The 27,646-nt window shown below is 43.4% G+C and overlaps 1 protein-coding gene and 1 long non-coding RNA gene across 2 annotated transcripts in view; one reads left to right on the top strand and one right to left on the bottom strand.

Moving 5' to 3' along the window:
- The window catches only part of gpsm1a (G protein signaling modulator 1a), a 75,550-nt gene that overhangs the window by 45,920 nt on the left and 1,984 nt on the right, over window positions 1-27,646 (bottom strand). The gene's annotated exons all lie outside the window — the stretch shown is intronic.
- LOC143739382 (uncharacterized) lies at window positions 95-23,007 on the top strand. The gene is made up of 6 exons (XR_013204178.1): window positions 95-439; window positions 1,619-2,136; window positions 2,263-2,363; window positions 3,154-3,714; window positions 22,538-22,631; window positions 22,755-23,007. It is a non-coding gene; the product is annotated as an uncharacterized LOC143739382 (long non-coding RNA).

Below are 27,646 nucleotides of genomic sequence, written 5' to 3'. Positions count from 1 at the left end.
GATTATTAAAGGGGTCATATGATGATTCTAAAAAGAACATTAATTTGTGTATTTGGTTTAATGCAATGTGTTTACGCGGTTTTATGTTAAAAAAAGTCATTTTTTTACACATACCGTACATTATTGTTGCTCTGCTATGCCCCGCCTTTCTGAAACACATCGATTTTTACAAAACTCATCGTTCTTAAAACCACGGTGTGCTTTGATTGGGCTGCGATCCAGTGCATTGTGATTGGCCCGAAATACCTTAAGCGTGTTACGAAAATGTCACGTCCCTTACCATATTTGGAACATCAGCTCCCAGAGCAATAATGACAGGTGATAATGTCGGCACTACCTTATCAATTCGAGCCCGAATCTGATCCGGAAAATGCAGATGACCAAGGTGATCGATCAACTTTGCCAGTGCGACTGGACCAGAACATATCAGATTGGTAAGGTTTTATTTTATTGTGAACATAATTACTGATTATAATGACTTATAACGTTACTGTATTTTTACACATTGCGCCATGCACGTGTGTGAGACATATGTAAACATAACCATCTCTGCATTTGTGGATGTAGAAACAACAAACAAGCGCTAATCTATACTGCTCAAAACTCACATTTGAATAGCAGTAAATTCTTAAAATATGAAAACATACTTATAGGCTGTGTCTCCATGTCAGAAGCACAATATACTTGCAAAGATGGAAATGCTCTACTTTTAAGAATCAGCCTTTGTACACAGCCGGCCTTGTACTCTCCCAGGTTCTGGAAACAGTCCTCCGGAAAAACACGCAACACAGTCGATTATTTTGGTTGTACTGTTCTGGAACACTGTTGTAAATTAAGCTTAACCACTGTTTTCTAATTGTGTCCTCTTTTGAAAGGCCAAACAAAGTAGTTTGCTTTCGCAACGAAAAACACAGCGTCTCCACGACATGGCGGCGTCGGCGGCAACAATAATACAGAGAGAATAAAAGTTATACCTCCTTTCTTTGCGTATACATTTGGGTATACTGAAACTCTGCCCCCACAGACTGATGTAGATTGTGGGGGCGTGTTTGAACGAAGCGTTTTAGGAAGGCGTGGCTGAGCCTTAACTTTTACAAAGAATTTCTCTTTGGGTTTGAGATTTTGAGCTTTGTAACTCTGTAGATCTAATACAAGCACAAACAGCTATAACACACTACACAGTACATTTTTTTTAAATACACTTTTAAGATTTGAAGTAAAATTAAGCATGCATGCCTCTTTTTTTTTTTTTTTACAAGGGAAGCAACTAATATGCACCATTCAGGGTAGATAAGGCACAAAGTTGTCCCTTTCAGGCAACTGCCCCAGTGACAAGCTGTTATACTCCTACAATGCAGCAGAGCATTCTATACCCACATATCCACCAGGAGGAATGCCCAGGGGCTTTTGAAACTAATTTTGAACTCACCATGCACTGCTTTTTCACAGGCTGAAAGAGTCAGCATTAAGGGCGGGCATTAATTCACTTGCATTGAGTGGGCACAAAGAATCAGACTCTGCATCTTATGAAAGCTTATATCATATTTATCTGCAATTATATGCACCTTTGCATTATTTTAAATTCGTCTAGTTCTCATACACTTTCCTTACGGATCAGAATGAGTTGTCAAATAAAAGGGCTCTCAACAGCCTGTTTTAAATGCTCAACCAAATGGAGACCAGTGCACAAACCCATTTTAAAAAGGAAGAGATCATGTGAGAAGCATGCCAACCCCTTGAGAGCTCAAGCTCAAGTCTTGTGCATCAGCCGTGCAGCTTCCTCATGCCCAGTAAAAGCATTTCCGCTGGCTCACAGAAATCATTACTTTTCTATAGGGCATCACAAAATCCCACCTCAAAAGTCTTTGTTAAAAACTGTGACATTAAAAAGACAACAAGACCACTGGCAGGTAAAGAAAATGAAGGTCAAACGAAATCAAACAGGCAACCAAGACATAATATCCAAGATGTGCATGAATACATGCATCACAAGGCCATTGAGAGAAGGAAAAGGGGGCTGCAAATGAGGAAAGAAGCAGAGCGAGAGGATGAGAGGTATACGGAATATGCATGAAGTAGTAAGGAAACAAAGGCAAGCGCTCCTCTCTCAAGAAAGAACAGCAACAGGAGTACAAGGTAGTGTAAATGAATATTGACTGGAAAAAGCCATAAGCAAAGGTTCTTATCTAGACTATTTAAGAACTCAAGGGTTACCACTTTCATGCTGTTACAATAATGGGATATAAATGTGCACTTACACAGAACAGAGGCGGTTCCGAGGAGAAGAAGAGATGTGCTCATGTAGCTGACACAACTGAAGAACAATTGCCTGCCTTTCCTAGAATGAACCAAAGTGTGACTGTGTGAGTCTACTGCAGAGCCCATTGCTCCCTTTCTCAGCCTCAAGAGGGCAGTGTTGAGTCAGCAAGTAGTAAAATTACAGAAATAGGCACAACATACATGGTCAATTGTGGATATGAAACACCACACCCAAATAAGCCTGTTGCACATTTCATTTGACTTTCATTCAATATCACAAATCTTTTCAATTGATGTTGGAATATGCTGTGGGGATTTGCTCCCATTCTGGGTTGTGTCCAATTCAGAAATGAATTGATAATGCCTTTTTAATTCCAATTCAGTTCCTTAAAGGTAATATGTAATATTTTTGTAATAAAATATTTCACAGGGTTATATGTTTCATGCAGTTGTGTACTTACATTATCCCAAAAGTTCCTAAGTCAAGGATTTGTAAATATCATTACAATTCGAAATTGTATTAATTTAAAAAATATATATTTAGTTTTAGGATTTTTTTTTTTTTACATTTTTTTCACTTGTGATAAAAAAAAATTCACTATAACAAACTATTTTTATTAGTTTGTTATATTTATATTTGTCTTTAATTTGTTTTAATTTCAGTTTTAGTAATTTTAGTATACTTAAACTTACACTTATTTTATTTCAGTTAGTTACCAAGGCAACACTTTTATTTTATTTTATTAAAAGTAATTATAGATAGTTTTATTTAACCATAACAACACTGTTATACAATTGTTTTAATGGGTGATTTATGCATGTTAGCATCGCTCTTTCTCTGCTGTAAGCATTCTGATCATACTTTGATTACATCTGCCATCTTTGAACCAGCAGGGCTGAGCAGGTGGACCAGACTCAGAGCTCAGGCACACTGAGTGAAGCTGGCAGTCCTGTGAGTGCAGCTGATGTGAGCTGGGCCCAAAACGGTTTGGCAACTCACAGACACAGAGTAGAAGCTCTCAGCAAGACAATTGGTGCTCTGGAAACACACATTGACGATGAGGCAGACTGGCTGCGAATCACAGACCACAAAGGGGCTCTGAGACAGTCACGATCCACTGGACAGGGCATCTGTGGAGTCGAATCAAGGGAAACTTTGTCTGATTGTGTATCTCTGGATAGAGATAAAGAGACAAACCACAGACCAAAAAGGAGTGTCCATTAGAGAGTAAAGATGAAAAGGATGACGTGGGTATGTGCCACAGTTTACAGAAACAGTTGACCCTCATTAAAGCATTTCAAATCTTTGGGAGAAAAATCGTTTTTTAAAATTATTTTACGGTATATTTTAGATTGTGTGCTGCAGAGACAACATTTTGACCGCAGACTGACCAGACACAAAAAGGACAAGAGGAGCAAAGTGATAGCAGTGAGAGCACTTACTCAACCAGCAAGGTGATACACATTGAAGAAACTGTTTATCAATATAATATTTTTCTTTGAGAACAGGGTAAGATGACCTCAACCTTAATTTTTACAGTAGATCTTTTTTACATACAGTAGATTGCACAAAATCTCATCTCAATACATTTAATGAATTGCTACACTCTTCTTATTTTTTCCCCCATCTAATTATTAACATTTGTGAAATTACTCTATTTCCGTGTCTCTGGAAAATATGATCTATGACACTTTATATCAAACATTTTATATATTTTTAATACAATCAATATTGTTTGTGTCTATTTGATATTTAAGAATTTGTAGACACAATCTTGTTTTATATTGTTTTTAGTTTGAAGTGAAAAGATAGACCCTTTGAAGGGAAAAGATAAAATTAGACCCTTGGGGTAAGACTGGATCAAAAATCGCTGGAGTGGCATGTTGTTACTAGTGTTAATTTTTTTTTATATATAATTGTTTTCTGAATTACTACACACTAAACCCCATTCTCTGAACCAAATTCTCAATAGCCTAAACCAATTTGTCGAATACAAGTTCAGGTAGTTAAAACACATTTACATTTTACATTTACATTTACATTTACGTTTAGTCATTTAGCAGACGCTTTTATCCAAAGCGACTTACATCTTAGGACTAAAGCAAGCGAGTCATCGTGAAGAGGGAAGAACGACGCAAGAAGTGCTCAAAATACAAAGTTCAGGCATTGCTCAGAGTAGCAAAAGCCAGACAAGGGAAGATTTAAAAGGGAAGGAAAGATTTAAAAGAGAAGATTTTTATTTTATTTATTTTTTTATGTTAAGTACTCACGGAAGAGATGTGTTTTCACTGTTTAAAACACTGTTTACAAATCTCATGGACTCTTTTTGCAAAACTATAAACACATTCTCACTCACTAAAACACATTTTGCACTGTGATGAACTTTTGTTCCAAAACCCTAAACACAGTTAGGCAAAAGTTAAACACAACTACAACACTGTTGTCATCTTTTAGAACGACTCAAAATATTTCACACTTGTTTCTAATGATGTGACCAAACCAACTGTACATAGTACAAGTCAGTTCATAGTGCCAAAACTGACTCAAAATGTTGCACAGAATGTTGATACCAACGATGGATGGAAACAATATAAGACTCAATAAGAGGAAGAGAAGGAAAAGTATGTGTAAAAGAGGCATATAAGGAGGACGAGGACGAGAAAGAGCAAGATGTGGACAAAGTCCTTAGTCTGAACCCAAGATGAAGACATGATGCTGAAGCAGAATATCTCTCACTGACCTTGATTTTGCAGTTGCACAACTCTTCTGAGTGTAATTTACTGTAACATGCTTTTCATTTAGACTTTTTTACTGTAACCTTTTTGGCTTTTGCAATTGGGTCACTGTATTTTCACAGTATGCAAGTGGTGAATATACAGACATTCTATAGGCCTACTATTCAATATTCAGTACAAAACTGTACTTGTACACATCGTGACACATTTACTGTAAAAGCAAGTGATTTGAAGATCTGAGTGCCTAGCAGGACAGTATGGCACAATAAGATCACAAATATACCTTGGTGCACAGTCAGACAACGCCTTACAAACAAACGCCTTTTTTATAAAAAAAAGGATCTTAAAATCAACTCTAAACTTAATGGGAAGCCAGTGAAGGGATGCCAAAACAGGAGAAATATGACAGGAGAAATATGGTCAAATGAATGATCTGTGTTTATAATTTTGACTTGCTGTGTGTATGATCTGAGAGCATTGTTTGATTTTGAGCACAGATAAAATGGTTTTGAGGCAATTGTTTGATTTTGCCAGATGAGTCAGAGGCTTTCTGAATGTAGTTTGAAGATTTGGTTTTGTGTTTAAGGTTTTGAGAAAGTGGGTGATGGTTTCAAGAAATGTGTTTTAGCAATTCAGAAAAACTGTAATACTTGATAAAAATTCATGGAGTAATTATTCAATAATTCCATAAGTTCTTTGCTATTCACCCTGTAGTCAATTTTATTCTTTAAAACTCACCTTTGATCACCAAAATGATATATTTAAATGTTTTTTCCTTGAATTTTTTTGTCATGCCTTAAAATAGCTTGAATGTAACTTTAAACCCTTGCCTCATTTAGTATATGCCTTCTATGAAAATGCAAATTAGCCCCGCCTCCACTCACTCACACCAGCTCAGAGATCCACAATCACACATTGATGTAATTGGTTACAAGGTAGTTTGCGATTTCAAAATGTGTTTTTGAGACTGTTTTTGGTTTACTGCAGTTTTATGGAGAAAATAATCAGCAATGGTGTTGACTTATGCATTTGCACATTGTTTGTCTTAAAGCATATTAAAAATACCACATAGACATATATACAACATTAAAAGCTTGATTTTCACCACAGGGGGACTTTAAACATATAGGCTAACAACGTACATGTCAGGAAAGATCTTCTTATTATACAGTGGTATGAAAAAAACCACTGAGGGTCTGTGTTTGTGTTTGGAGCTCCGTCGAATTGATTCATTAATCCCTGATTTTCTTCTTTACCACTCATTTATAAACAAGCACTTTCTATTTTTATATCATGTGAACTTATCCTCGACACTATTCCTTATAAAAAACAATCGGATTGCTTTGATATCGCTACTTAGATCCAACTTTCCGAATCTCGGCTACTAGCCTTTATGTCACCGGGGTGACAAAGGCAGGCGGAACCTTTTAATCACAGCCGGGTTTCCGAGGGGAGGGATTTCCGGTGTGGGACCCGGAAGACTCCAGTTCCGGAAAACTCCGAACAGAGACGGAGGATGATTAGTTGATACAAAACAGGTGCGGGAGAGGATGATTGCGATCGCGATTGGGACGCGTTGTCAGTTGGGAAGGATAAAAGGACATTTCATCTTCAATGAAGGGGAAGGAGAGAGGAATAGCGGCGGGAGATATTCGGGTGAATCTGGAGATGTGGAGAGGAGAACTGTGGCGGATAAGAGATAAGTGCTGTTGATGTTTGGAGTGAGAAATGAGAAATCTGGTGGAGGATGTGATGAGAAGATAAGTGTTGTTGATGTTAGGACTGTGATATGAGAAATCTGTTTGGAGGATGTGATGAGGCTGCATGAAGTGTAATTTTGTCTTTTTGGAGGAAGTTGAATGCCCCACGCTCCATTGGAAAAAGTCCAAGAGATTGAGAGAGGTGCAGTGGACCAGACCCCCTGTCTCCGCCCTAGTTTGTGAGTGACGAGACTTTGCAGTGTTGTTCATTAATGTAAACACGTGTGCAGATTTGTGCGAGTTGCAGTTGAGCACGAGTGGAGGTGTAATGCAGTGACATTGGGGAAGCGGTCCTGGCTGTGGAGACATCGTCCGCGACTCATTGGATGGAGACCGTTGGAAGAAGTCATCTAGTGGTGAAATTCTCCTTTTCTCCTCTTTAATAGTTACGGGGCATTGTGAAGTGTTAGCTTTGCTGTGGAAACCTCATCTTCTCTCTGTCTGAGCCCTGTGAATGGAACTAGCTTTGCTGTGGAATCCTCATCTTCTCTCTGTCTGAGCCCTGTGAATGGAACTAGCTTTGCTGTGGAATCCTCATCTTCTCTCTGTCTGAGCCCTGTGAATGGAGCTAGCTTTGCTGTGGAATCCTCATCTTCTCTCTGTCTGAGCCCTGTGAATGGAGCTAGCTTTGCTGTGGAATCCTCATCTTCTCTCTCTGTCTGCCGGAGCCTTGTGAGTAGAACCAGCTTCACTGTGGAATCCTCATCTTCTCTCTGTCCGAGCCCTGTGAATGGAACTAGCTTTGCTGTGGAAACCTCATCTTCTCTCTGTCTGAGCCCTGTGAATGGAACTAGCTTTGCTGTGGAGTCCTCATCTTCTCTCTGTCTGAGCCCTGTGAATGGGACTAGCTTTGCTGTGGAATCCTCATCTTCTCTCTGTCTGAGCCCTGTGAATGGAGCTAGCTTTGCTGTGGAATCCTCATCTTCTCTCTGTCTGAGCCCTGTGAATGGAGCTAGCTTTGCTGTGGAATCCTCATCTTCTCTCTCTGTCTGCCGGAGCCTTGTGAGTAGAACCAGCTTCACTGTGGAATCCTCATCTTCTTTCTGTCTGAGCCCTGTGAATGGAACTAGCTTTGCTGTGGAAACCTCATCTTCTCTCTGTCTGAGCCCTGTGAATGGAACTAGCTTTGCTGTGGAATCCTCATCTTCTCTCTGTCTGAGCCCTGGGAATGGAACTAGCTTTGCTGTGGAATCCTCATCTTCTCTCTGTCTGAGCCCTGTGAATGGAGCTAGCTTTGCTGTGGAATCCTCATCTTCTCTCTCTGTCTGCCGGAGCCTTGTGAGTAGAACCAGCTTCACTGTGGAATCCTCATCTTCCCTCTGTCTGAGCCCTGTGAATGGAACTAGCTTTGCTGTGGAAACCTCATCTTCTCTCTGTCTGAGCCCTGTGAAGAGAAAGACAGTTCTGCTGTGAATCCGAGAGAAACAGTTCTGCGGGTAATTCTTACCTGTCCTCTACCTGTCTGAGCCCCGAGAGGAGAGCCAGTCCTGTGGCTGATTCCGTATTCCTCTCCGTCCACCCGAATCCTGTGAAGAGAGACAGTTCTGCTGTGAATCCGAGAGAAACAGTTCTGCTGATAATTCTTACCTGTCCTCTACCTGTCTGAGCCCCGAGAGGAGAGCCAGTCCTGTGGCTGATTCCGTATTCCTCTCCGTCCACCCGAATCCTGTGAAGAGAGACAGTTCTGCTGTGAATCTGAGAGAAACAGTTCTGCTGATAATTCTTACCTGTCCTCTACCTGTCTGAGCCCCGAGAAGCAAGCCAGTCTTGTGGCTGATTCCGTACTCTCCGTCTAGCCGAATCCTGGGAAGAGAGAGACAGTTCTGCTGTGAATCCGAGAGGAACAGTTTCGCTGATAACTCTTACCGGTTCTCTGCCTACCTGTGCCCCGAGAAAAGAGCCAACTCTGTGCTGATTCCGTACTCCTCTCCGTCCACCCGAATCCTGTGAAGAGAGACAGTTCTGCTGTGAATCCGAGAGAAGCAGTTCCGCTGATAATTCTTACCTGTTCCTTGCCTGCCAGAGTCCTGAGAAGGACCAGTTATACGGCTGAAACCTCACCTTCCTCCAGTTGGCTTGAGGTTGTTTTTACTTAATTTATTCAATAAAGATTCTGTGTTTTTCTACATTACTTTGCCTCTGTGTCCTCTGTGGTGTTGGCTCCTCGCGGTGGTACGTGAGTCGGGGGCTGGGACGGCCGGTCATCTGGCGTCCACTCCTCCCCCGACCCGGTGACATAAAGTGGCGTAGTCGGCAGGATTGTTGCCACCGCGAGTTGAAGCGGCCACAGGTTCACTATGGCCGACGAAGAGATGGTGGCTGCAAGACCGCAGGTCATGCCCGTGTTTATGGGAGCCCCTTGGGCCCAGCGTTATGGAGGACCGGGATCAGAACTACATCTCCAGGACTGGAGGACGCAAACTGAATACCTGGCTGGCCTCCAGGGGCTGAGTGATGCACAGAAGATACAGTTTGTTCTGGGCTCCCTGGAGGGAGAAGCAAAGAGGGAAGTTCTTGCTGCACCCAGCACTGCACGAGCCACCGCCAAGGCCATCTTTGACTTTTTGGCGGAACTGTATGGGGATACTACCCCCGTGGCCGCCCTTCGGGCTCAGTTCTTCAACTTTCGACAAGGTCCTAGGCAAGCCTTACGGGCTTATGCGTTGAAGCTACGTGAGCAGTTTGTTCGATTGAAAGGGCGACCCGATCATGGTCTGGGTGATGGAGATTCCTTATTGCGAGATCAGTTCGTTTTGGGGCTCCGAGACGGGCCTATCCGACAGAGTATAAAGCTCCAGCTCCGCCGAGACCCAGCGTTAACTTTTGAAGATCTCCGACAGGAGGCCTTGGCGTTGGAGATGGATCAGGGTGAGGCAACTGACCCACCGGTGTGTATGGCTGTTGGTGGTGCCTCTACTCCAACCGTAGATTGGAAACAGAAGTTGCGTGCAGAACTGTTGGAGGACGTCAAAGGACAGATGGCTGAACTATCTAGGACCCTCCTAGAAGAACTGCGCCGGGGACAGCTCAGTGGCCGGGATCGATCCTATTCCGAGGGGAGCCGAGAGCCCGGACGGCGCCCTGGACGACCGGCTAATCCGAGGTTCCAGTGGGATGGTCAGGGCAGGCCCATTTGTAACAGCTGTGGGGAATCAGGACATTATAGCCGTCAGTGTGGCTCCCGACGCAGTTCCCAAGAGGGTTTTTAGTTGTGCCGGCCACTGCGGGTCAAGTGGCCGGGACCCCCTTAAATGACCCCCTTTCTATGCCTATCCTCCGAGACGACTGGGTTGGACGTTGTCCAACCGTGGAGATTCAGGTTAATGGGGTGGAGATTGAAGGTTTAGTCGATACCGGTTCCCAAGTCACGTTATTCTCCGAGAGCCTGTCCAGGGAACTCTTTAAAAACCGACGACTTCAGGAGGCGGAGTCCTCACAACTTGTGTTGAGAGGAGCAAACGGGCTAGACATTCCCTATACCGGCTATGTGATGGTGGACTTCCATGTTCAAGGGGTCCCCGTACGACAAAAAGGAGTTGTTATCGTTAGAGACCGCTGCTTGGGTTCACATCGAGCATTGATTGGCATGAATGTCATTTCGGAATGCTGGGAAGAGCTGTTCCGAAACCGGCCGGCCCAGGCCCCTTCGGTCCCAGAGCGACAGGAATGGGAGCGTATTCTGGCTGACTGCCGTAGGATTCAGGCGGCTAACCGCGAGGAGGATCGCGAAAGCATTGGGCGAGTAATTTGCCGGTTTGGCCTGACAGTGCCAGCACGAAGCGAGGCAGTGATATGGGCTCGGCTGCCTCCAAGGTCTTATGGCGTGGACGACTGGGTCCTCCTCGAACCACATTGGGATTGCCAATCCATCGGAGTGGCCCGAGGGCTGGCTGTGGTCCATCAGGGCCGGGTCTCGGTGCGGGTACGGAACGTTAACCCGTATCCTGTCGTCCTTCGCCGCCATCAACGCCTGGTCCGAGTCACCGCGGTGCGTTCCCACCAGGTGAGGGAAGAGAGAGACGTTTGCTTCCGTCAAGTGAGCTCTGTGGTAGTGGAAGTGGCTGTTAGATCGGTAGAGCCGAGGAATGACCCCCAGAGAGGTGGAATACCGGATCATGTGGCAGGAGATTCCTTAAAAGGAGAGGGCCTGGAAGAGGAACAACAACTCCAACTCCGAGACTTTCTGGCGAAATGGCAACATGTGTTCTCTACCCACGATGAAGACTATGGTTGTACGGGGATTGTCAAACATCAGATTCCTACAGGCGACGCGGCACCAAGCAGAGAGCGGTATCGGCCGGTGCCCCCGACGCTTTATTCAGAGGTTCGCACCCTGCTGAAGGGGATGCTGGATGGAGGAATCATACGGGAGAGTAGTAGCCCTTGGGCGGCCCCAATTGTGCTAGTGCGGAAAAAGACCGGTGCCTGGAGATTTTGTGTTGACTATCGGAAGTTGAATGACGTGACGAAGAAGGACGCATTCCCCTTACCACGCATTGAGGATTCCCTCACTAGTCTGACTCAGGCCGCCTGGTACTCCACGTTAGATCTGGCCAGTGGGTACTGGCAGGTGCAGGTGGACGAGAGGGATAGGGAGAAGACTGCCTTTACCACTCCATTTGGGCTCTTTGAGTGGGAGCGGATGCCGTTTGGGCTGTGCAATGCCCCTGCGACTTTCCAGAGGCTAATGCAGCGATGCTTGGGAGGGCAGTTAGTTGATTCAACCTTGGTCTACCTCGATGACGTCATAGTATTCTCGCCAGACTTCGCCTCCCATCTGCTCCACCTGGAACGTGTGTTCCAGGCTATGGAAAAATATGGATTGAAGTTGCGGCCGGATAAATGCCAGCTATTTAGGAGTGAGGTGCAGTTTCTGGGCCATCGGGTCAGCGCTGCAGGTGTGTCCCCTGACCCGGAGAAGGTGTCTGCCGTCCAGGGCTGGGAGGTGCCAAAAACTGTCCGGCAAGTAAGGTCCTTCTTGGGCTTTGTAGGCTACTATCGACGTTTCATCAAGGGGTTTTCGGGGATTGCCAAGCCCCTGAATCGACTCCTCGAAGGTACCGGACGCTCCCGACCCCGGGGATCTCCCTCCGTGGACTGGGACTCGGCGTGTGAATCGGCTTTCCAAAAACTCAAGCGGGAACTCCTTCAGGCCCCGATCCTGGCGTATGCTGATTTTACTCAGCCGTTTATCCTATACACCGACGCAAGTAATGCAGGATTGGGAGCTGTACTCGCACAACGACAGCAGGGAGAGGAGAGAGTTATTGCATATGCCAGCCGGAGTCTCCATCCAGCCGAGCGGAATGCCTCCAACTATAGCTCTTTCAAGATAGAACTTCTGGCAATGAAGTGGGCGATGACGGAAAAATTTAAAGACTACTTATGGGGAGCGAAGGTGATGGTGGTGACCGATAACAACCCCCTGGTTCATCTGCAGACAGCCAGATTGGGAGCGGTGGAGCAGCGTTGGGTGGCCCAGCTGGCAAATTACGATTACCAGCTTCAATATCGACCAGGTAGAGAGCATACTAATGCGGATGCGCTGTCCCGACTCCCTGTGCCTAACGAGAGTGGGCGAACCGTACCCCCTACTTTTGAACCGGAGGAAAGACTGCTAGTGGGAGTGGTGGAAGCCCCCGGAATCCGGTTGGAGGGAGTACCCACTGGCTGGGGATGGGACCCAGGCCGGTGGAAAGAGTTACAGCAGAGGGATGTTGACCTGGCAAGGGTGCATGCTTACCTGCAACAAGGTTCTAGGCCGGGGGTAGAAGAGAGGCAGACTCAAACCGTGGCAGTAAGGAAACTCATGGGGCCGTGGAAGAGACTCAGTTTGAGAGAGGGGGTGATCTGTCGTTTTATTCAAGAGCCAGTAAACCAGGAGGCAGTATACCAGGTGGTGGTGCCAGAAGAACAGCGTTTGGCCCTGCTGGAAGCCTACCACACGCACACAGGACACCAAGGACAAGAAAGGACATTATCCCTGTTAAGGAGGTATTTTCACTGGACAGGGATGGAAGCGACGGTCAGGGAGTTCGTTCAAAGTTGCCCCCGGTGTGTACTTTTTAAGACCAGGAAAGAGGCAAGAGCTCCCTTGGTCCCCATGTGCCCTAGAGCACCTCTGCACATCGTGGGGATGGACTTCTTAACGCTGGGTCGGCCCACGGATCGGTACCAGAACATCTTGGTAGCAACTGATCTATTTACCAAATACGCATGGGCTATTCCTACCCCAGACCAAACAGCTGTTACCACTGCCGGTGTACTCTGGCGAGCTATTATCCAGCCCTTCGGGTGCCCCGAGACTCTTCACTCGGATCAGGGCCCGAACTTTGAAGCTAGGGTTGTACAAGAACTGAGCCGCCTTTATGGGTGCCGGAAGACTCGCACTACCTCGTATCACCCCCAAGGTAACGGGGGGTGCGAGAGGTTCAACCAGACCCTGTTGGGGTTACTCGGGACCTTGGAAGCCGACCAACAGAGTCAGTGGGAGGAATGCCTCCCTGCCCTAGTACAAGCCTATAATAACAGTGTACACAGCACCACAGGTTATGCCCCGGCATTCTTGATGTTTGGGAGACACATGCGGTTACCGGTTGATCTGTTGCTGGGGACTAAGCCTACGGAGGGAGTTCAGAGTACGACGGAGTGGGTGGGTCGTCATCATCGGCAGCTCCATTACGCCTACCGTCGGGTTACGGACCATCTGAGCGCAGCAGCAGCCAAAAATAAACGGTTGTATGATCGGACAGCTCGAGAAGCCCCCCTACTGCCCGGAGAGCGAGTATTGGTGCGAGACAATCGACGCCCAGGGAAGGGCAAACTCAGCGACCGTTGGGAGACTGTACCGTATGTGGTGGAACGCCAACAAAGGCCTGATCTACCTGTGTATACCGTTCGCCCTGAAGGAAGGCTAGGCCCTGAGCGGGTACTCCACCGGAATTTGCTTCGTCCTTGCCCAAATTATTTGGCCCCGATGGAAGAGGCCCCTGAACGGTCTATGACCCCAGTAGCTCCATCAGTGGGATGGGCCGTGGTCCCAAGGGGCCCCGAAATCGAGGCGGTAAGAGCAGTCCCCTTATCCCCACCTCGACGTTCCCAGAGGGACAACCAGGGGAGGCCACCCCAGCGATACGGCGAGTGGGCCGAAGTTTCCCGGTCCTAGGGACTAGTCCCGAATGGCAGGGGGGGATGTCACCGGGGTGACAAAGGCAGGCGGAACCTTTTAATCACAGCCGGGTTTCCGAGGGGAGGGATTTCCGGTGTGGGACCCGGAAGACTCCAGTTCCGGAAAACTCCGAACAGAGACGGAGGATGATTAGTTGATACAAAACAGGTGCGGGAGAGGATGATTGCGATCGCGATTGGGACGCGTTGTCAGTTGGGAAGGATAAAAGGACATTTCATCTTCAATGAAGGGGAAGGAGAGAGGAATAGCGGCGGGAGATATTCGGGTGAATCTGGAGATGTGGAGAGGAGAACTGTGGCGGATAAGAGATAAGTGCTGTTGATGTTTGGAGTGAGAAATGAGAAATCTGGTGGAGGATGTGATGAGAAGATAAGTGTTGTTGATGTTAGGACTGTGATATGAGAAATCTGTTTGGAGGATGTGATGAGGCTGCATGAAGTGTAATTTTGTCTTTTTGGAGGAAGTTGAATGCCCCACGCTCCATTGGAAAAAGTCCAAGAGATTGAGAGAGGTGCAGTGGACCAGACCCCCTGTCTCCGCCCTAGTTTGTGAGTGACGAGACTTTGCAGTGTTGTTCATTAATGTAAACACGTGTGCAGATTTGTGCGAGTTGCAGTTGAGCACGAGTGGAGGTGTAATGCAGTGACATTGGGGAAGCGGTCCTGGCTGTGGAGACATCGTCCGCGACTCATTGGATGGAGACCGTTGGAAGAAGTCATCTAGTGGTGAAATTCTCCTTTTCTCCTCTTTAATAGTTACGGGGCATTGTGAAGTGTTAGCTTTGCTGTGGAAACCTCATCTTCTCTCTGTCTGAGCCCTGTGAATGGAACTAGCTTTGCTGTGGAATCCTCATCTTCTCTCTGTCTGAGCCCTGTGAATGGAACTAGCTTTGCTGTGGAATCCTCATCTTCTCTCTGTCTGAGCCCTGTGAATGGAGCTAGCTTTGCTGTGGAATCCTCATCTTCTCTCTGTCTGAGCCCTGTGAATGGAGCTAGCTTTGCTGTGGAATCCTCATCTTCTCTCTCTGTCTGCCGGAGCCTTGTGAGTAGAACCAGCTTCACTGTGGAATCCTCATCTTCTCTCTGTCCGAGCCCTGTGAATGGAACTAGCTTTGCTGTGGAAACCTCATCTTCTCTCTGTCTGAGCCCTGTGAATGGAACTAGCTTTGCTGTGGAGTCCTCATCTTCTCTCTGTCTGAGCCCTGTGAATGGGACTAGCTTTGCTGTGGAATCCTCATCTTCTCTCTGTCTGAGCCCTGTGAATGGAGCTAGCTTTGCTGTGGAATCCTCATCTTCTCTCTGTCTGAGCCCTGTGAATGGAGCTAGCTTTGCTGTGGAATCCTCATCTTCTCTCTCTGTCTGCCGGAGCCTTGTGAGTAGAACCAGCTTCACTGTGGAATCCTCATCTTCTTTCTGTCTGAGCCCTGTGAATGGAACTAGCTTTGCTGTGGAAACCTCATCTTCTCTCTGTCTGAGCCCTGTGAATGGAACTAGCTTTGCTGTGGAATCCTCATCTTCTCTCTGTCTGAGCCCTGGGAATGGAACTAGCTTTGCTGTGGAATCCTCATCTTCTCTCTGTCTGAGCCCTGTGAATGGAGCTAGCTTTGCTGTGGAATCCTCATCTTCTCTCTCTGTCTGCCGGAGCCTTGTGAGTAGAACCAGCTTCACTGTGGAATCCTCATCTTCCCTCTGTCTGAGCCCTGTGAATGGAACTAGCTTTGCTGTGGAAACCTCATCTTCTCTCTGTCTGAGCCCTGTGAAGAGAAAGACAGTTCTGCTGTGAATCCGAGAGAAACAGTTCTGCGGGTAATTCTTACCTGTCCTCTACCTGTCTGAGCCCCGAGAGGAGAGCCAGTCCTGTGGCTGATTCCGTATTCCTCTCCGTCCACCCGAATCCTGTGAAGAGAGACAGTTCTGCTGTGAATCCGAGAGAAACAGTTCTGCTGATAATTCTTACCTGTCCTCTACCTGTCTGAGCCCCGAGAGGAGAGCCAGTCCTGTGGCTGATTCCGTATTCCTCTCCGTCCACCCGAATCCTGTGAAGAGAGACAGTTCTGCTGTGAATCTGAGAGAAACAGTTCTGCTGATAATTCTTACCTGTCCTCTACCTGTCTGAGCCCCGAGAAGCAAGCCAGTCTTGTGGCTGATTCCGTACTCTCCGTCTAGCCGAATCCTGGGAAGAGAGAGACAGTTCTGCTGTGAATCCGAGAGGAACAGTTTCGCTGATAACTCTTACCGGTTCTCTGCCTGCCTGTGCCCCGAGAAAAGAGCCAACTCTGTGCTGATTCCGTACTCCTCTCCGTCCACCCGAATCCTGTGAAGAGAGACAGTTCTGCTGTGAATCCGAGAGAAGCAGTTCCGCTGATAATTCTTACCTGTTCCTTGCCTGCCAGAGTCCTGAGAAGGACCAGTTATACGGCTGAAACCTCACCTTCCTCCAGTTGGCTTGAGGTTGTTTTTACTTAATTTATTCAATAAAGATTCTGTGTTTTTCTACATTACTTTGCCTCTGTGTCCTCTGTGGTGTTGGCTCCTCGCGGTGGTACGTGAGTCGGGGGCTGGGACGGCCGGTCATCTGGCGTCCACTCCTCCCCCGACCCGGTGACATTTAGCCCGCTAGCATTTCAGACGTGGCCTCGCGCCTATCGACCCTCTCATTTTACACCCGTTTCACTGAAAGGATACGGGTTATATCCATCATTTCAGTCCTAAATTAGTAGAGATATTGGTAGTATCACTACTAATTAACTGTTCATCTGCTATAATGGCGAAAATATCGGATGTGTGTCTAACGTTACCTCTGAGTGCAGGTGAGGACACATTCGAGCTGTTTTCGGTACGATTGGAGCTGGAGTCGGTGGAGAAGCAGATCCGTGTTCTAGTGGTGAAGCAAGCCGAGCTGCGAGATCAGCGATCAGCGCTTGAAACATCACGCGCCGATGCTCACAAGTCAGTGGTTAGTAACTTTTTGACTCCGACTTCGTCTACTCCGTGCGTTTCTCTGCCCAGGAGGACGCGATCATCTCTGCCTTCACTCACTCCGGCACCGAGGCAACACCATGGACCCTGGGTGATCCCACAGCGGAAGACACGAGCCAGGAGCAGACCAAGGACCTCCCCGCCCCTCCCGGTCTTCGAGATCTCCACCCGGAACCGCTTCTCCCCTCTTCGCGAGTCGGAACGTGACGCCGCCGTGATCATCGGCACTTCCATGGTCCGTCATGTCCGTGCTACCTCAGGTAAGCGTAAGGTGCGCACTCACTGCTTTCCTGGTGCTCGGGTTCTTGATGTCGCTGCACAGATTCCCGAGATCTGTCGTGCTACACGCGGGAACGAACGACATCAGGCTGCGGCAGACGGAGGTTCTGAAGAAGGACTACAGAAGCCTGATCGAGACGGTTCGCAGCACATCGCCTGAAGCAACGATCATCGTGCCTGGACCGCTTCCCACGTACCGACTAGGACAAGAAAGGTTCAGTAGATTATTTGCTCTAAATGAATGGTTAATGTCATGGTGTAATGAACAGAAACTGCTCTTTGTAAATAATTGGAATCTGTTCTGGGAGCGACCTAGGCTCTACCGTGCTGATGGCCTGCACCCCAGCAGAATCGGAGCGGCTGTTCTGTCGGACAACATCTCCAAGACGTTACACACCATATGACTAGTAAGTCAAAGTCCAAATCACAGTCTTTGCTGTCCCAACTTAATTGATATAAGTAGTGTAGAACATTATATAGAAACTGTGTCTATTCCTCGCTTAGTGAGGCCAAACAATAAATCTAGTGTAGGATCTAGCAAAAATCTTATTGTAATTAAACCAGAAAATCTAAATATCAGTGAACAAAAACAATTTCTAAAGCTAGGTCTTCTAAACATTAGATCGCTCACACCTAAGGCGGTTATTGTAAATGAAATGGTCACAGATAATAGTTTCGATGTACTTTGCCTTACTGAAACCTGGCTTAAACCAAATGATTATTTCGGTCTAAATTAGTCTACTCCACCAGGATACTGTTATAAGCATGAGCCCCGTCTGATCAGTCGTGGCGGCGGTGTTGCAACAATCTATAGAGATATTCTTAATGTTACTCAGAAAACAGGTCACAGGTTTAATTCGTTTGAAGTACTTGTGCTAAATGTTACGCTCTTAGATGTAAGAAACAAATCCATATTATCTCTAGCCTTGGCTACCCTATATAGACCTCCAGGGCCCTATGCTGACTTCCTAAAAGAGTTTGCATACTTTCTCTCAGATCTATTGGTCAATGTCGATAAAGCAATAATTGTTGGAGACTTTAACATACACGTAGATAATACAAATGATGCGTTAGGGGCTGCGTTTACAGATTTATTAAACTCCTTTGGGGTCACGCAAAACGTCAGTGGTCCCACTCATCGTCTAAATCATACACTAGATTTAATTATATCATATGGAACCAATCCAACTGATATAAATATTATACCGCAAAGTGACGATCTCACTGATCATTACATGGTATCTTGCGTAATACGTACTGCTGAAATTTGTCATGTTGCGCCACGTTATCGACCGGGCAGAACAATCCTTCCAACCACTATAGATAGATTCTCAAATAGCTTACCTGATCTATCTCAGCTGCTCAGTGCACCCAAACAAACAATGAACTAGAGGAAATGACTAGCAGTTTGAGCACCATGTTCTCTAGTACACTAGATATTGTTGCACCAATTAGATTAAAAAAGGTTAGAGAGAAAACTAAAGCACCATGGTACGACAGTGCTACGCATGCAATCAAGAGAGAAACTCGTAACTTAGAGCGTAAATGGAAACAAACTAATTTAGAGGTCTTTAGAATCACGTGGAAAGACAGTATGTCACGTTACAAAAAGGCTCTAAAAGCAGCCAGGGCTGAGCATCTCCGCAAACTAATAGAAAATAACCAAAATAATCCAAGGTTTTTATTCAACACCGTGGCTAGACTAACAAATAAACAAACATCACCAGAGCAAAATATTCCGTTACAATATAGTAGTAATGATTTTATGAATTACTTCGATGAGAAAATAGAAAGCATCCGAAACACAATTGTAAATATACAATCCTCTATGATGTCTTATGATTCAACCTCAATTATGGCCCCTCTAGAACAACTACACCGCTTTACAAATATAGGACAGGAAGAGCTAAATAAACTTATCATTGCATCTAAACCAACAACATGTTTATTAGATCCAATACCCACTAAACTACTGAAAGAAGTGTTACCTGTAGTGGAAGAGCCTCTTCTTAATATTATTAACTCATCTTTATTTTTAGGTCATGTTCCAAAAATATTCAAGCTGGCAGTACTAAAACCTCTCATTAAGAAACCGAAATTAGATCCAAATAACTTAGCAAATTACAGACCCATCTCAAATCTTCCATTTATGTCTAAAATACTAGACAAAATTGTGTCCGCTCAATTGTGGTCTTTCTTGCAAGAAAATGATATCTATGAAAAATTCCAGTCGGGATTCAGACCGCATCATAGCACAGAAACTGCGCTAGTTAAAATTACAAATGATTTACTTTTAGCTTCTGACCAAGGCTGTATCTCAATACTAGTTCTACTCGATCTTAGCGCTGCGTTCGACACTATAGATCATAAAATACTCTTGGATCGACTACAAAACTACACTGGTGTTCAGGGACAGGCATTAAGCTGGTTTAGATCGTACTTATCAGACCGTTACCATTTTGTCTGTTTAAATGGGGAAAAATCAAAGATAACGTCAGTAGACTATGGAGTGCCGCAAGGATCGGTGTTAGGCCCTCTGCTATTCTCAATATACATGCTGCCACTTGGTAATATTATAAGAAAACATGGAATTAATTTCCACTGTTATGCTGATGACACTCAATTATTTATCTCATCACGACCAGATGAAAACACTAACTTATCTAAATTGACAGAGTGTCTAAATGATATAAAATGCTGGATGACGTGTAATTTCCTGCTATTAAATTCAGATAAAACGGAGGTATTACTTATTGGTCCAAAAACTACCCACAATATCCCTTACAATACAACTTTAATTTAGAGGGATGTCCTGTTACTTTATCCACTACAGTAAAAGACCTTGGTGTTATACTAGACCGCAACTTGACTTTCAAAAATCATATTTCATATATTACAAGAACAGCCTTTTTCCAACTTAGAAACATTGCTAAGCTACGTAACATGCTATCTGTTTCTGATGCAGAAAAGTTAGTTCATGCATTCATGACCTCGAGACTAGATTACTGTAATGCTTTATTAGCTGGTTGTCCTGCATCCTCAATAAACAAGCTACAGTTAGTGCAAAATGCAGCCGCTAGAGTTCTTACTAGATCAAGAAAATATGATCATATAACACCTATTTTATCATCTCTACACTGGTTACCTATTAAGTTACGTATCAATTACAATGTATTCCTACTGACCTATAAAGCCCTAAATGGTTTAGCTCCTGTGTATGTAACAGACCTTCTATCGCCATACAATCCATCGCGCTCTTTAAGATCACTAAATTCGAGGCTTCTGGTCATTCCTAGGATATCTAAGTCCACTAAAGGAGGGAGGGCGTTCTCACATTTAGCTCCTAAACTCTGGAATAGCCTTCCTGATATTGTTCGAGACTCAGACTCGCTGTCCCAGTTTAAAACCAGATTAAAGACGCATCTCTTTAACCAAGCATTCACTTAATGCTTAACCTTTAATACTACTGCTGAATCACTTCGAATGCATTAACATGATGAACATCAGCTATGCTAATTATTTCCCATCTGCCTTTCTGCTGTTATCTCGGGACACTAGTCCAGAGGTAAATAGCGTTCGTCAGCTCCAGTTTGTATCCAGCCTCTCACGGAGACTTCAGATGCCCCAACGCCTGTGAAGAGACGACTCGACGCCTGTGAAGAGACGACTCAAAGCTGGCGATATGTTATGCCATAAATTAATACATGATTAACTAACTGTATTTTTCTATGTACATTTCCGAAATGCACTTTCTGTAAAGCTGCTTTGAGACAATGTGTATTGTGAAAAGCGCTATACAAATAAATTTGAATTGAATTGAATTGAATTAATTGAGTGCAATCATTCATTTTTAATTAAAGTGTTGCTTTCATGACATAACATTGATCTAGATATACATGTGTCTGTATATAAGTCATAGAATACATTTACCTTTCAGATTAATCTCTTTTACTAGAATTTTGCTTTGTCTTTCATTGGTTATTCAATTTTCCAATTAAATTATCAAAATACAATTTCAAATAGAATAGTAGATTTTTCAACCTTTTGAGTATAAAAGACAGAATACCTTGGACTACCAAGCGGATAAATGATTACAAAATGTGGTAATCATTTAGTACCGTAGTGTTTATTATAATACCATTTTACCATACTATACCATCACTGTACCACAGACTTTTTTATAGAGTCGTCTCCAGCAGAGTTACAAATTGCAAATGTCTAGCCTACTAAAGGCCGTACATGGCAAGTGTATGTCAAAGTATTGAATGCACATTTATGTCTGGCTCCTCTAGTAATGCAATTTGTAGTGAAGTGAGCTGAGTGAGTTGTAGGCTACTGCCAGCGGCTCCACGGCCACCTTTCTCTGGCCAAGTGCTAGCAGTTGTAGTCCGATCTCATGAAAGTGCGTATCTATACCACGAATGTTATTTCTCGTGCCATTTATACGCCAAAAATAGTTTTTGCGTGCATATGTTACGCAGTTTTCGCGTGCATATATACGCACTTAATGGCGTGTAATTCGCACGCACTCCACACCCTAATCCTAATACCTAATTTAGCGTATGCACGCTAAAACCATTTTTGGCGTATAATTGGCACGAGAAATAACATTCGTGGTATAGATACGCACTTTCATGAGATTTTGTTGGCAGTTCCTGAGGGTAGAGGAGTCTTCAGGCTTATGTGGTCTGGGAGAAGACCGAAGCTGAGCTTGGAGCTTTGCAAAATAGGAAAACTTGTAATAATGTTACATAATCACAATACAAAAAAAATATTCTGTTACAGTTGCATTATAAAAGGATGTATTCAGATTACAGATGCATTTAGTGAAAATGGAGATTAGAAAAGGATATACTGTATAATCAGGATGCATAAGTAAAGCATAATTGTGTTAGCAGTGGACTACTATATATCACAATTATACATCATATTCACAACTGGCACCGCTACAACATCACTCCATTCTCAAATCAAGCATGTTCAACCTTTGAATCATTTTCCAACCCAACTCAATTTGATGGCTTTGACTAAACATAATACTGTCATTGCATAGAAACATTGTGGCTTTTAGGTGATTAAGTTTACATTTTTTGTAAATAAGTAGTCATTTGTTAGATTTTTCAATCACCCTCCCATTACTGGATGACAGCATTTTACTCTCTATCATTTTAGATCCTCAATTTCATGACTGATGCAATTTGTTTATGCAACTACATTTATTACCACTTATTTATATGAGAGAATTATTTAAATCATATACAACAAGTTTGCTGTTATTGTTGCGGCCATTGTATGTAACCTCCCATATTGTCATATAACACATCTGATTTCATCAGTCATGGAACCGCACAAGATGATGCACTTGCTTTAGCTTTAGCTGAACTCAAGCAGAAACAGGAGGAAGTAATCTACAAACTCCAACAAGAGCAGGTGACTTTTGGGGTTATTTTAAATTTGAAAAATATATTATTTTTGTTTAGCAAAGATGTAGTAAATGAATCAAATATGACAATAAAGACGTCTACGTTGTTACAAAATTGCTGTGGCGAGCAGGACGAGGTCGAAGTCCGTTAGAGAGCGGCGCGAGGCCGGTGGCGTGATTACTGATGAGCGACACCTGCGCGACGCACCGGTCTCGTATCTATTACGGAGAAGCGGAAGCATGAAAGGAGGAGCGACGACAGAGGAGATCGAGAGAGGCCAGGCCTTGTGTTATGTTTGTTATATGTGACAGCAGTCGTCCGTGAGGGGCTGCTGCCTTTTACTTTCATTTTGTATTTGTTTTATTTTGTTATTAAATTGTTTAAATTTTCGCCGGTTCCCGCCTCCTTCTTCCCATAACATGTGGTCTAAATGTTTAGATTAGAATTGTTAGATTATTATTTTAATGCTATGCTTTGAGACATGAAGTAGTTTAACGCTGTCTCTCGTCTTGTGACGCTTTGTGAACTTTGCTGTGTGCGTTCATGTGTTTTGAAGAAGGCGTGGCTTTGGAGACACTCTGAAGGGAGGGTGGGATCTCGTTTACAAAGCTAGCTAGCTATTGCTAGCTGCTCCAAAAATTGCCTACCCTACTTTTAATAAGTGTCTCTTGAGCACCAAATCACTATATTAGAATGATTTCTGATCACTTTAGAAACAAATTTATGATGACTTGAGAAACAAATCAGCTTTGCCATCACAGGAATACATTACATTTTACAATATAATAAAATAGACAACACATATTTTGAATTGTAATAATATTTCACATTATTACCAAAAAAAAAATGCAGCATTGATGACCATAACATTTCTTTCAAAAACAAAAAGTATAATTTAAATATGTAAGCATTTTATTTATTGCATGCAGAGATCCAACACTGGAGAAACATATGCAGATCAGGCCAGCAGCAGAGACGGTCACTTCTCCACCATCAGAGAGACATTCTTGAAATAAAGCAGTCTGCAATTCACTTCAGACATTTGCTGCAAATGCAGACACTGCCAAAGAGATATAGAAACACCAAGCGGGAGAACACTGCCAGTACTATGGTATTCAACGAATCAGAATATACTCTTTTTCTTATACTGGTTAAAGTCAGTGAAACAGCATTCGCAAGCCATTTACATTTGAAATTTGAGGGATTTACAAATGCAGCAGGTGTAACAGAATACCAGACTCAGAGACAGAGATTAGAATAACACGACTACAAATGGCTATCCCCTCAAATAGTGCCCTATTTAAGGGTATAGGGTTTTTTTCCGGACAGCCAGTAGTATATGTGAGGCAGAGATGGGGGACTCGAGTCACATGACTTGACTCGAGTCTGACTCGAGTCGCAAATTCAAGGACTTGAGACTTGCTTGACTAAATTAAGAAAATGACTTGACTTGACTTTGACTTAAAGGGATACTCCACCAGTTTTTCTTATTAAACTATGTTATTCCCTTAACTAAGGCGAGTTGATACATACCTCTCTCGTCTCAGTGCGTGCACTATATCGCTCTGTATTGCCGCAAAACTATGTTAGCACTTAGCTTAGCCCATGCATTAAATATGGGCCAAGCAGAGAAGCGACCAAACACTTCCACGTTTTCCCTATGTAAACACAGTTACTCGAGTAGTGTAACTTGACCTGGGCTGGTGACACAAAATAAACCGTTGCGCTTTTCTAAGCGTTTAAAATTGATGACTATATTGTATGGCGGAATACCATAACAAGTGCTTTTGAGCACTTCGACTTGGCGCAATAATATCTTCACTCGTGAAAAGTCCTCTTACCGGCTCCCGCTTCCTCTCCCCCTCCCTCTGACATTTCCGTAAATACAACCAACGTGACATGCGCCGGTAGTAGTAGTTCGAGCGGAGTTGACGAAGTAACAGGTTGTTGGAAGCTAGTTTGTGTACAATAATGGTTAAAGCGTGCATCGTAAAGGGTTGTGAAAATAAGGAGAATGTACATAGTGCTGTCATTTTTCACCGAATTCCAACACACCACATACAGCGGAGAGCTTGGTTAGCTGCTTTGAACAAGAATCCCAAAACACCATTGATGACTCTGAAGAAGTGGCGTGTTTGCTCCGAACATTTCACAAAGTTCGCAACAGTCACACTTGCACCACCAATTGCTGTTTGCCCGTGGTCTTTCGCCAGCTCCGGTCTGTTCTGGATCATATCTTTCTTGCCTCTCACGGTCCATAAGAGCTAATTCCTCCTCCGTGTACTCGGGTTCAAACAGATATGGCTCTGGGTCTTCTACAAAGAAGTCATAATCATCTACAAAGTCCGCCATTGCAAATGATCTGCAGTTTGCTAATAGCACAGGTAGTAAAAGTCACGTTGGTTGTATTGACGGAAATGTCAGAGGGAGGGGGAGAGGAAGCGGGAGCCGGTAAGAGGACTTTTCACGAGTGAAGATATTATTGCGCCAAGTCGAAGTGCTCAAAAGCACTTGTTATGGTATTCCGCCATACAATATAGTCATCAATTTTAAACGCTTAGAAAAGCGCAACGGTTTATTTTGTGTCACCAGCCCAGGTCAAGTTACACTACTCGAGTAACTGTGTTTACATAGGGAAAACGTGGAAGTGTTTGGTCGCTTCTCTGCTTGGCCCATATTTAATGCATGGGCTAAGCTAAGTGCTAATTAAGTGATAATATAGTTTTGCGGCAATACAGAGCGATATAGTGCACGCACTGAGACGAGAGAGGTATGTAGGCTATCAACTCGTCTTAGTTAAGGGAATAACATAGTTTAATAAGACAAACTGGTGGAGTATCCCTTTAAGATCCAATGACTCGAGACTTGACTTGACTTGAACTGTATGACTCAAAAATGAATTCATATACATTTTTATATAAATCATCGCGACATATATTGATGAACAAAATGAAAGCAACGGGACCACTGACGCCAGTCATCAGATTCTGCGCGATTGAGTGAGGCGCACAGAAAAAACATACACCTCAGTGAGCGCGCTAAATACAAAAACATCTCCCAGCATCGTTTCTTTTTGGATATAAACACTAGAAATTGACTATATTCATACAAGTAGATTTGGCGTAGGCCTACGCATAATAAACTGGCAAGGGATAGTTGGACACGACCATCACAACCTCGAACTTCATTTTCGACCACGTCTAAAAGTAAGCTATGGCTTGTTTAACCTGTTTGTTATAGTTAATTTGAGAGAATAGTGGTTAAAACAGCATGCCTCTTTATACAATATTATGTTTTCAAATATAGCTTAAGGCTGTCAATAGATTCAAGTGATAATTAATGGTGGCATATGTTTTGTATAACGTGCATAAATTCACGCAGACATTTGCCACAGTTTCTTTCAAATCACGCGTTTAATGCCAAATATGTCGCTCTTTCCAATGACGAAAAACAGCAAAGAAAACTGTTAATGATGTTTTGTCGTGTTTTATGTTTCTCTTGAAGCAGGGTCAGATGTTATCAGGGGGTTGGGGGGCAATGTGAGCAGAATTAATATGCACCCAAAATTCAAGATGTGGAAAAAATGTCCCTATATGAGTTATTTTTATATTTATAACATATTATAATAAAAAAATATTTCCAGAATATTGGCGTGATTGCAAATGTGATAATGATTTTATACAACAGTCCAGTAAACAAAGAGTGAATATTGTGGTGTGACATTTTAGACATAATATTGTAAATATTCTCTGTTTTTGCTCTATTTCTCCAATGACAGTAGTTTCAAACAAGCCACAGAAAAAGAGTAAATCCGGCGTTTTTGTGATTAAGTGACCTAGTTGCTTAGTTCCAAATTGAATATGCCGCTTTGAACGAATCGGTTGAATGAATGCTTCTATGACTCGTACATTAAGACGTTGATTTGGCGCCACCTATTGGCGGTTTTAATTTCATAATTTAAAAAATATAATTTATTATTTTTTAGCATCTATTTTTTTTCTATATTAAAATGATTATATTTAAATAATTAATCCCATAAAATTATTTATGGTGTTGTAATTGCAGTGTAAATTCATGGATAGAAAAAAATGGTTAGAACATAGTTAGAAAAAAATGCCCCTGGAAATCAATTTAAGGGGTCAAATATGGGCTATTAATGGGAAAGTTAATGTCTGCCGGTGATATTGCATAAAAAAATATACAAGCAAAGTTAAACATATGACATTTACTATAAAACCAATTAATTAATGCATCACACTTGTGAATTTGCCTTCAAATGTTTTATCTCCAACATTTTTCATATTGTTATTATATTAATAATAATTCCAAATTTTGATAAGCATAAATACATGCTGTAATACATTATATGAATATAAATAATATTACGATATAAATGTATAAGAAAGGTAATCAAGGTAATCAAAAATAAATAAGGTTGAGGCCAATATAAACTTTGTTTCTGTTTGGTATTGTAACTTGACTTGGACTTGACTTGACCCTTAGCAGGACTCGACTTGACTTGCTTGAAGTGAACCATTGACTTGACTTGACTTGGTTGCGTGTACATGCAACTTCTGTGAGGTGTGTGCTCTTATCCTGGTGCACATTGGAGATCTGATGGTAAACAGGTGTGGGTGATGGCTGAGTGAGTGCAAGTGATGAACAGGAGGTATGCTGGGAAATGTAGGTTTTGACTAGATGACATGACTGTTGAAGATGGACAGATGGAGAGCTTACGAGATATTCAGAAAAATGTCAATGATCGTGGATTGAATTTATTGTAAAAAGTGAGCATTCCATCCAAGAATGGAACTATGTAAGGATTAAATATAACAGGTGGTTGGAGGGAAGGGGAAGGAAAAACATGAGGGATTGCTGACATCAAATGGAAAGTTTTATTTTTATTATTTCCTTGCACCAATTAAATGTTCATGGTAAAAATAAATTTAAAAAAATACAACAACAACTGAATTGTCAATTTTGATTTCTTGTTGACTTCAACAAAGTCTAAAAATGCAACAT

The sequence above is a fragment of the Siphateles boraxobius genome, unplaced genomic scaffold (assembly GCF_051911475.1).
Source record: "Siphateles boraxobius isolate OS27281-9 unplaced genomic scaffold, OSU_SipBor_1 16, whole genome shotgun sequence".
Taxonomy (NCBI): Eukaryota; Metazoa; Chordata; class Actinopteri; order Cypriniformes; family Leuciscidae; genus Siphateles; species Siphateles boraxobius.
The sequence above is the reverse complement of the archived record's forward strand: the minus strand, read 5'-3'. Positions and strand labels throughout refer to the sequence as shown.